The sequence below is a fragment of the Salmo trutta genome, chromosome 8, assembly GCF_901001165.1.
Source record: "Salmo trutta chromosome 8, fSalTru1.1, whole genome shotgun sequence".
NCBI lineage: Eukaryota > Metazoa > Chordata > Actinopteri > Salmoniformes > Salmonidae > Salmo > Salmo trutta.
Window position 1 is genome coordinate 42,519,511 of NC_042964.1, and position 10,195 is coordinate 42,529,705.

The 10,195-nt window shown below is 46.7% G+C and overlaps 1 protein-coding gene across 1 annotated transcript in view; it reads right to left on the minus strand.

Annotated features, from left to right (window-relative positions):
• The window catches only part of LOC115199004 (membrane-associated guanylate kinase, WW and PDZ domain-containing protein 2), a gene marked incomplete in the record, with an annotated part of 237,189 nt that overhangs the window by 60,103 nt on the left and 166,891 nt on the right, over window positions 1–10,195 (minus strand).

The window sequence follows — 10,195 nt, forward strand, 5'->3', positions numbered from 1 at the left end:
CAATACACAGGCCTTTCCATCATTGTATGATTCTTTTGTATGCAAATGAACTCAAGCTTCTGGACAATATTGTTGGATTTGGGGTAAACTTTGAACATTGATATACTAAAGACATGATAGATCAGAAGCATAGTATATAAAGGAGTGAAAGAGAATGGTTTTTATGTCAGAAGTTAATGGTTCTCTGTAGAAAGACAGATGGCTGTGGAATGTGCTGGGTGGACGGGAGGGTGTCACGGGAGTGCGATAGATGATACGGGTGGAGAACTTTGGATTAGACATCAAGGGGGTTGAGGTCAGGTCAGGTCACCTTAAGGGAGACAGAACGGTTTATTACTCTGTCACTTCCTCTTCCTGTGGAACCATAAGATGTAAGGAGAGAAGGAGGAGTGTCTAAAGTGGAGTATATACACTTGTAGTGGTGGAAACATGTATTTGTCTGAATACAGCTGTGTCAACCCTTTGGGAAGAATTAAACTTGGTTAAGCTTGTCTAGTGTCTGTGAGTTATTTACTCTGAAAAATTAGAACCTAACAATATCAAATGTAATATAGCGAAGCACCTGAGTGAGTTGGGTGCGCAATTACACAGGTACTTTCCAGAAACGGATGACACAAACAACTGGATTTGTTATGCCTTTCATGCCTTGCCTCCAGTCCACTTACCGATATCTGAACAAGAGAGCCTCATTGAAATTGCATCAAGCGGTTCTGTGAAAATTGAATTTAATCAGAAGTCACTGCCAGATTTCTGGATTGGGCTGCGCTCAGAGTATCCTGCCTTGGCAAATCGCATTGTTAAGACACTGATGCCCTTTGCAACAATGTTCCTATGTGAGAGTGGATTCTCGGCCCTCACTAGCATTAACACTAAATAAAGGCACAGACTGTGTGTGGAAAATGATTTAAGACTGAGACTCGCTCCAATAAAACCCAACATTGCAGAGTTATGTGCATCCATTCAAGCACACCCTTCTCATTAACCTGTGGTGAGTTAATCACAATTTTCGATGAACAAATAAAGTTTAATATGAAGGATGGTTAAATAAGGAGGAAAATGACAGATTATTATAATATTATTACTTGGTCCCTGGTACTATAAGAGCTCTTTGTCACTTCCCACGTGCCGGTTTGTGATAAAAACTCCCACTCATTCTTCTGTTTAATAAATGTATCGTATAGTGTGTGTGTGGCAGGCCTACAATGATGGAAAAAACAACATTTGAGAGTATGCTGACCCTGGTGCTAGAGGGGGTACGCAGCTGGAGGTTGAATGTTTGAAGGAGTACGGGACTATAACAAGTTTGGGAACCACTGGTATAGAGCAAAGAGACAGCCACTACTGAGTGTTGAAATAAAACAATGGGTTTTCCCACAGGGTTTTCCATGCAGTCTGAGAAATGTCGACATCAGTAGGCAAGGCCTCAGTAAATGTTCCTTTGGTTTATTCCATTTTGCTTCCAGCAGGGGGGTTCTCTAAGCTCTCCCCCTTCTTTCACTCTCTCCTCCTCTATCTCATTCCCCGTTCGGCCATCCTCTCCTCTCCTGTTCGCTCCTCTCTCTCTGTGTTTGAAGAGCTCTAAAGGAAAACACTTTAAAATGCACTCGTACAGAGGGACTTTTTGAAGTAAAGTTTCATGCTCTCATGCTCATACATATTTCATCTGGCCTTTCTAATTCTGTCTGAGGAGAGGAACAGCCCATGTTACCCATGTTCCCCTGCTTTTCCTTTTCCTTTCTTCAGGGGAGGAAGAAGGCTGAATTGAATTCAGGTCACCTGCAGCACATGGGGCTATTTCGTCTCTGATGTCGCACCCCCTTCCCACTGGTGCCTGCATAGACAGGAGACCAATACATCTAAACTTTTTGCTTCAGCCGCTTCCTCCACTTGCTGGGTATCTCTCCAGGGTATTCCCACTGAGTGTCAGGTCTGTAAACACCTCAAGGGCCTTATTCCAAAACTCAAAATATGGGGTGGATTTAGCAAAGTTATGCCCTTAGGCCTCTGTTTTGAAGGCCTTATTTGCAGTGTTTTCTAGAGTAGTCTCGCCAGGTCTGATCCCCCACAATTCTCTATAATCTCCACTTGATTCACTCTCCAAACCGCTATCGTTGTTTTGGAATGGACTGAGGAGAGAGCAACTGAGACGGGAGCCACTGAAGGAAAAAGGAAAATGGGAATTGAACTAGTGTGTGTTGTCACAGTGATAGCACCCCCATGCTGAGACAGAGGTAATATCAGTCAGACTGCTGCTGAGAATGAGGAGGAGCAGGAGGAAGAGGAGGAAGTGGTTTGCTGGGTTTATTCTCTTTCCTTGATGAGGTGGTTGCCAGATGGAACAGAGGACATCTATATAGCCCCTGACACACTGCGATATACTGTATATTAACATGACAGCCCCAGTCCAGTTGAGTCACAACAGCTGGACTGTCTTAAACAGAGTCATAAACCGAAACAAGTCTTAAGGAAGAAGACCTTGAAGGACCTCAAGTAAAACCTTCTCCTTACACTAGGCAGGATTGACCTAGGTTTATTCGACAAAAACAATGTCGCAAAATTTTTTATTGCGACACGTGTAATGTAAACAGCAGATATGGGAGACATTTTCTAAAGATTGACAACATTTGTTTCCGTTCGACAGGGTGGATTTGTCTTTTGTGTAACTTTATTGCGACAAATGATGATGGAAACTGTTGTTCCAATAAATTATGACAGCGGAATCTTTTTTAAGGTACAATTTGCAAACTAATTATTTTTCTGTACTAAATCCATAAGATGGCCTAATTTGTAAACAGGCTGACAGTGAGTTGTGAGCAAAATAACCAGGAGGGAAGTTGACAATGGCTATGAATAGGCATAAATAAATAGTATTTCTATTGTTGCAGTCCTCAAAGACTGAATCGCATTGAATGAAATGAAACAGATCTACTTACCGCCCGTAGGTCGGGGTGCCGACAGTCTAAATGCCTACTGCTTGCAAAATAAAACATTTTCAAATATAAAAATAAATGTTTCTTTGCAGGACACGGAATGTCATGACTTTCAAGAATGCCTGAATTGCTTCGCCTTGCTTTTCTGGTTGGCTGGATGGAAGTTTCACCATCCAATGATTTCAGATCTACAGGAGTGCAAATTTAACCATGGCGCGGACCGTTGCGATATGTTGGCACGTGAGAATTATACGAATATGGCAAATATTAGTCCATTTTTTACATTCTATCCATGCTGTCTTTCACGAGCTACCTGCGACTGATAGGTGGGAGAGCGCACAGATTGTCGGCAATTTATTAATGGGCAATTTTATACTTCATTTATAATCGACACTGCAGGTTTCTTTTTTAGGTGTGACGTCATTACGTCAAGCTGTTTTTCTCGACACAAGATAGTTAAATGGAAACGCACCGCAGTGGGCAATTGTTACATCTATTGTCTATGCAAACTTTCTAAATGTCAACCAAAAAAAATCACTGGACAAGTTAATGGAATCATAGCTAATGTCTCTGTCTCTGCTCCCGTCTCACTGTGAAGGGAGATAGTTTCCATGGTAACCTGTGGAGGAGGAAGTGAGGGAAGTCTTTTGGGCTGAGCAGACACGTCTACCTTCCATGCCTCTGCACTTGATCCCTGACCCCTAACTGCACCCACTCAAAATAAGGACTGGAGTTAGCAAAAGTATGCCCTTAGGCCTAGGTTTTACTCTGCTGCCACTGTCGCCCCCGGAAATGAGCACACAGTCAATTTGAGCTGAATCCGAAAAAATAATACCCTTAAATTGAGGGAGAAAGGTTGCTGTTCTGGCATTTACCAAGGACGTAATAACTAACACAATCAATATTTCCCCACCGGGGTAACCTTTGATTTATAATCACAGCTGAGCTCCCCAATCCACTGTGTTTGTTATAGTCTTAGAGTTGGGATTCACAATCAGTAGTTCAAACAAGTTGGAAAATTCATTATCTCCAAACCAGTGTCTAAATACATTATGTGAAAACTGCGTGTTTCTATGATCTGTGGTCAAAAAGAAAATGCAAAAAAGGTTCTCTATGACATCACAGGGTAGTGATTTTCAAAACCAGCAATGAGTTTTTAGCCAGAGGTAGGGTATTTTATTTCTCCCCACATCAATGCAACCAGTTTAAACATCGCTGTTTTTGATGATGTTATCGAGTAGTACGTTTTATACTTTTTCTACAAAACATAGAAATGTGCCGTTTTCACGTATGTAGACACTGGTATTGTGCTGAAGATAACGCAAATGAGGTTGAAAAGTGGTGAAGTTGCCCTTTAAGTTCTTCAGGAAAGCTAAGGGAGTTGGGTTTGTCCAAAAGCAATGATGTTCAAAAGCCATCTGAACTCAGCTGACCTCTCCCTTCACAACGAGGGTAAACAACCAGTGGAGCAGAGATGGTGACTAACTCAGGTAGAACGGCCTATTACTACAGTTCATTTAGGTGCTGTGGAGGGAGGACGCAGAAGAGAGGAAGGGAGAGGGAAGCATGGATGGTTGAGGATGATTAACCATTAAGTGTGTCTGGAGTGGGGCGGAGCGTGACTGGGCTACTGAAGGACTCCTACCTCTCCTCTTCAGCCTCTCCTCTCAACGGGCTGGGAGAAGGACACACACACATCCAGCCATGCATTCACCCGTGCACACGCACAAATCCTTCGGGAACTCATTCGCCATCTTACGTATGGGACATTATCATACACAAACGCACACCAAACTCTGCGTCCTCCTCCTTATCTTCAGTCCTCAAATCAAATCCAATTTTATTGGTCACATACACATGGTTAGCAGATGTTAATGTGAGTGTAGCGAAATGCTTGTGCTTCTAGTTCCGACCATGCAGTAATATCTAACAACTAATCTAACAATTTCACAACAACTACCTTTTACACACAAGTGTAAAGGAATGTATAAGAATATGTACATATAAATATATGGATGAGCGATGGCCGAATGGCATAGGCAAGATGCAGTAGATGGTATAGAGTACAGTATATACATATGAGATGAGTAATGTAGGGTATGTAAACATTATATAAAGTGGCAATGTTTAAAGTGACTAGTGATACATTTATTACATCCAATTTTTTATTATTAAAGTGGCTAGAGATTTGAGTCAGTATGTTGGCAGCAGCCACTCAATGTTAGTGATGGCTGTTTAACAGTCTGATGGCCTTGAGATAGAAGTTGTTTTTCAGTCTCTCGGTCCCAGCTTTGATGCACCTGTACTGACCTCGCCTTCTGGATGGTAGCTTTGTGAACAGGCAGTGGTTCAGGTGGTTGTTGTCCTTGATGATCTTTTTGGTGATGCGTTGTGCAGACCTCACTACCCTCTGGAGAGCCTTACGGTTATGGGCGGAGCAGCTACCGTACCAGGCGGTGATACAGCCCGACAGGATGCTCTCGATTGTGCATCTGTAAAAGTTTGTGAGTGTTTTTGTTGACAAGCCAAATTTCTTCAGCCTCCTGAGGTTGAAGAGGCGCTGTTGCGCCTTCTTCACCACGCTGTCTGTGTGGGTGAACCATTTCAGTTTGTCTGTGATGTGTACGCCGAGGAACTTAAAACTTTCCACCTTCTCCACTACTGTCCCGTCGATGTGGATATGGGGGTGCTCCCTCTGCTGTTTCCTGAAGTCCACGATCATCTCCTTTGTTTTGTTGACGTTGAGTGTGAGGTTATTTTCCTGACACCACACTCCGAGGGCCCTCACCTCCTCCCTGTAGGCTGTCTCGTCATGGCTGGTAATCAAGCCTACCACTGTAGTGTCGTCTGCAAACTTGATGATTGAGTTGGAGGTGTGCATGGCCACGCAGTCATGGGTGAACAGGGAGTACAGTAGAGGGCTGAGAACGCACCCTTGGTCCCCAGTGTTGACGATCAGCGGGGTGGAGATGTTGTTTCCTACCCTCACCACCTGGGGGCGGCCCGTCAGAAAGTCCAGGACCCAGTTGCACAGGGCGGGGTCGAGACCCAGGGTCTCGAGCTAAACGACGAGTTTGGAGGGTACTATGGTGTTAAATGCTGAGCTGTAATCGATGAACAGCATTCTTACATAGGTATTCCTCTTGTCCAAGTGGGTTAGGGCAGTGTGCAGTGTGATTGCGATTGTGTCGTCTGTGGACCTGTTGGGGCGGTAAGCAAATTGGAGTGGGTCTAGTGTGTCAGGTAGGGTGGAGGATGTTCGCAGAATATACCCATCAATCATGTCACACAGACACAGTCCCCCCCCTTCTCCTCTCCTGCTGGAGACTCAAGGTGAGGGAGGACGCCACAACTTTTACTCAACCCACACACGCTCACACACACGCTCACACACGCTCTCACACACGCTCTCACACACGCTCTCACACACGCTCTCACACACGCTCTCACACACGCTCACACACACGCTCACACACACGCTCACACACACGCTCACACACACGCTCACACACACACACACACACACACACACACACACACACACACACACACACACCTACCTATCTGACCAGCACTGAGAAGGGTGAAGCATAAGGTCAGGGTCCTCAAACCACTAACACCACACCAACCTGATGTGTGAATATATGAGTATGTGAGCACAACAGAAAGACAAGCCATCAAATAAGGCCATTAGGAAAGAACATGTTGACCTTTCCACCCTAAAAGCCTTCCTGCCAGTCTCATCTGCACACAGAAATAGGTTTTTACAGCCGGACAGAAAAACAAGTGCTGCTATTTCCCCCGGAGACTGTTTTCACTGGGAGGAGACGAGAGAGTGAGCTCTGCGCTAACGGGTGAGAAACGATGATAACTTTGTCTGGCGCGTCTGAGGCCTGCTCCGTTTTACATGACTAGAATATAATTACCTCTGCCCTGGCCTTGTCTCTCTCCCCCTCCCCCTTTCCCTCTCCCTGTCGCTCTCTCTCTCTCTGAGCCCTCAGTCTCTTCCCAGAGACGACGTCAAAACAGACAAGACATAAGGAAACACAATGGAACAAAGCAGCCATTTAAAACCTTCAACCTTCAAACCCCTCCCAATGCCATCACAGCCCAGATCCCTATCAGTCACACCAGTCACTCCTAACCAAAGCCTTTCATTGGTTACAGTGTATTCTGGATGGGATGTGTGTTGTGCGACAGCTTCTTAGGATAGAACTAACCTGACTTTTAAATGATGAAATGCATTGAAACAGTGACGACCGACAGGCAGGCAGGGTGGATTAGTTTTCTGGTTTTTTTCCTTCTACGTATCAGGGGGATTCTGTTGGCTTCTCTGAAGGCACAGTGAGATAGCAGATAGGTTGTATGTAGAACAGGAGAGAGAGAGACAGAGACAACTCTCAAAACAGGGGAGCCTGTTCTGTCTTCTCATCCAGCAAATATGTGGTAAAACAGGAAAACAAGTTGGCTTTGAGAGAGAAGGAAGGAAGACAGAATTAAACAGCAGGCTTTGATTTGAAGACTATCCTATTCCTCGTTCCCTCAAGTCAAAAAACTAAAGAGGACAGCAGGAAGATACAGAAGGAGAGAGAGAGAGTGAGAGAGAGAGAGGTTATGTAACCAAGCCATAGCGCTCCTCTGATGATGAGATCTCTCTCTATTATCACTGATGTGCCTTTGAACCAGGGGAATCAGCTGACAACTACTCTGCTGCTGACACACACACACACACACACACACACACACACACACACACACACACACACACACACACACACACACACAGGTAGCAGACATATGCCTGAATAATTGACAGATCTGCATGTATAAGTTGTTTATAGATCAGAATGAATGTTAGAGTGTGTATAGTGCTGTTTCTTCGGTGTGTGTGTTCCTTCCATCCTCAGGGCTCCATGTCTCCCTGTTTGGTGAGTCTCTCCTACCTCTCGTCTGTTGTTCAGAGACAGAGTTTAGACCCCACCCTGTGATCCTGTTAACGTTCACCAGAGCGTGGGCACACACACCCTACACCCCCGCCCCACATGCCTCCTAATCAATACACAATATACAGTACCAGCTCATCTCTCCTACACATCTCTCAGGGAGGCCTGCTTCGCTGCTACCCAGCTGTCAGCTAGTGAAACACGGGCAGATTCTCACTAACGTTCCCCTGATTATAGCTCCTAGCCCCGGCGTGGGCCCTGGGGATCCCCTCTTAGATCCCCTTCTCCAGCTGGTTGAGGCTCTACATGGAACCATAAGTCCTGTCTCTCCCAGGGCCAGCGATTACTGGATGATCTGTCCAACTAGATCAATACTCATCTCCTTCACATACAGTACATCACATCTCGTAGCATGGAGCGTCCCGACTGGAGGAGCGGGATTGGAGGTACCCAGATTCACATCTCGTAGCAGGGAGCGTCCCGACTGGAGGAACAGGATTGGAGGTACCCAGATTCACATCTCGTAGCAGGGAGCGTCCCGACTGGAGGAACGGGATTGGAGGTACCCAGATTCACATCTCGCAGCATGGAGCGTCCCGACTGGAGGAGCGGGATTGGAGGTACCCAGATTCACATCTCGTAGCAGGGAGCGTCCCGACTGGAGGAACGGGATTGGAGGTACCCAGATTCACATCTCGTAGCAGGGAGCGTCCCGACTGGAGGAACGGGATTGGAGGTACCCAGATTCACATCTCGTAGCAGGGAGCGTCCCGACTGGAGGAACGGGATTGGAGGTACCCAGATTCACATCTCGCAGCATGGAGCGTCCCGACTGGAGGAACGGGATTGGAGGTACCCAGATTCACATCTCGCAGCATGGAGCGTCCCGACTGGAGGAACGGGATTGGAGGTACCCAGATTCACATCTCGTAGCATGGAGCGTCCCGACTGGAGGAACGGGATTGGAGGTACCCAGATTCACATCTCGCAGCATGGAGCGTCCCGACTGGAGGAACGGGATTGGAGGTACCCAGATTCACATCTCGCAGCATGGAGCGTCCCGACTGGAGGAACGGGATTGGAGGTACCCAGATTCACATCTCGCAGCATGGAGCGTCCCGACTGGAGGAACGGGATTGGAGGTACCCAGATTCACATCTCGCAGCATGGAGCGTCCCGACTGGAGGAACGGGATTGGAGGTACCCAGATTCACATCTCGTAGCATGGAGCGTCCCGACTGGAGGAACGGGATTGGAGGTACCCAGATTCACATCTCGTAGCATGGAGCGTCCCGACTGGAGGAACGGGATTGGAGGTACCCTGATGAACTAGATCAGGGATAGGCAGCTTTGATAGGGGTGGGGTCACAAAAAATGTGAACTCATCAGAAGGGGCAGTTGCTCGCGGGTCTGCGTACCAACATCCATACTGGATGTGATTGTGAGAAAAACTGTGTCTGTGTGAGTAAGTGTTTATCAGACAGACATGATTGACTAAGCTGGGCTCAGCTAGAATGATTCTCTGTGTCTGATACGAGCTCCATTCTCCTCAGCCTGACTGTCTCTGTGTCTGATACGAGCTCCATTCTCCTCAGCCTGACTGTCTCTGTGTCTGATACAGGCTCCATTCTCCTCAGCCTGACTGTCTCTGTGTCTGATACAGGCTCCATTCTCCTCAGCCTGACTGTCTCTGTGTCTGATACGAGCTCCATTCTCCTCAGCCTGACTGTCTCTGTGTCTGATACGAGCTCCATTCTCCTCAGCCTGACTGTCTCTGTGTCTGATACAGGCTCCATTCTCCTCAGCCTGACTGTCTCTGTGTCTGATACAGGCTCCATTCTCCTCAGCCTGACTGTCTCTGTGTCTGATACGAGCTCCATTCTCCTCAGCCTGACTGTCTCTGTGTCTGATACAGGCTCCATTCTCCTCAGCCTGACTGTCTCTGTGTCTGATACGAGCTCCATTCTCCTCAGCCTGACTGTCTCTGTGTCTGATACGAGCTCCATTCCCATCAGCCTGACTGTCTCTGTGTCTGATACGAGCTCCATTCCCCTCAGCCTGACTGTCTCTGTGTCTGATACGAGCTCCATTCCCCTCCACCTTACAATGCTGCTATACATAAACATAAATCTCACCCAGACGAGGGAGAGATAGAGCAGGGAGAGAAGGGGTGATAGGAGAAAGATGGAGGGTGAGACTGATGGGGAACAAAGAGCAGGAGATGGGACGAGTAGAGAGAATGAGACAGGGGAACAGAGAGCGATGAGTGAGAGAGAAAGAAAGGTAGAAGAAGAGAAAAAAAGGAGAGAGAGAGAGAGAGAG